The sequence below is a fragment of the Cynara cardunculus genome, unplaced genomic scaffold (assembly GCF_001531365.2).
Source record: "Cynara cardunculus var. scolymus isolate 2C unplaced genomic scaffold, CcrdV1 Un_Scaffold_911, whole genome shotgun sequence".
NCBI classification, from domain to species: domain Eukaryota; kingdom Viridiplantae; phylum Streptophyta; class Magnoliopsida; order Asterales; family Asteraceae; genus Cynara; species Cynara cardunculus.
The window spans coordinates 73,381-74,249 of NW_020200645.1; positions in this window are offsets into that span (position 1 = coordinate 73,381).

Consider the following 869-nt stretch of genomic DNA (forward strand, 5'->3'; position numbering starts at 1 on the left):
CCTAAAACCGGTTGCATGCACCAAGAATGGTAGCAATTATATGGAGGGATTTCACGCTCAACATTTTCAAGAACTTAGATTTTAACACAAAATCAACATTTTTAAATAAATTCCAGACAAACAAATAAGAATTTTGATTCCAGCAAGCTAACAGGATGGGAAAACCTATTTAAAGATGCATGCAACATTCAATCATCCGAGAATATGATCGGACCTCACATGCAAGAACTTTCTTCTTCTTTCTTAGGGACTAAAGAATCTTGGGTCACATATTATCATCGCAACGAAGACACATGCAGGTCTTTGATGAATAATCTCTCCTCTTTAAATCCCATAAATCTTACTCAAAGAATCRAGTAGGGAGAAGGATAACGAGTTTCGAACAACTAAAGAGAATAAACAGCTTTTAAAACATACCTTTTTCTTGGTCGAAATGATACGAACAAATCTCAAGAACAGCAGAAATCTTTGAGCTTTGCAAGGAGATGGAATCGGTTGGAAGGTGATGAATGTTAGAGAGAGAGAAACGAAATGGCTGGAAATTTTGAAGGATGGAGATTTTTCAAAAGAGAAGGGGGTATTTATATGGGGCTTCAAGAGAAGGAATGGGCTGACTCTAAAGGTCCAGGCCCAAGAAGGCTTTTATTTACTAAATACAAGGCCCCAATAAATACAAGAAACAAAACAATTTTGACAAAAGATTTTTAAAACTCCACTTTTTCAAAATAATAAATGGCAACCAAAAATAAAAGATTGGAACTTTGGAAATTTGAATTTTAAGAAGAACGAAACAAAAATATCAGCTTCATTTTTATGCAAAATATTTCAAGACTATTTGGCATTGCACGAACTAACTTGGTTAGCTACCC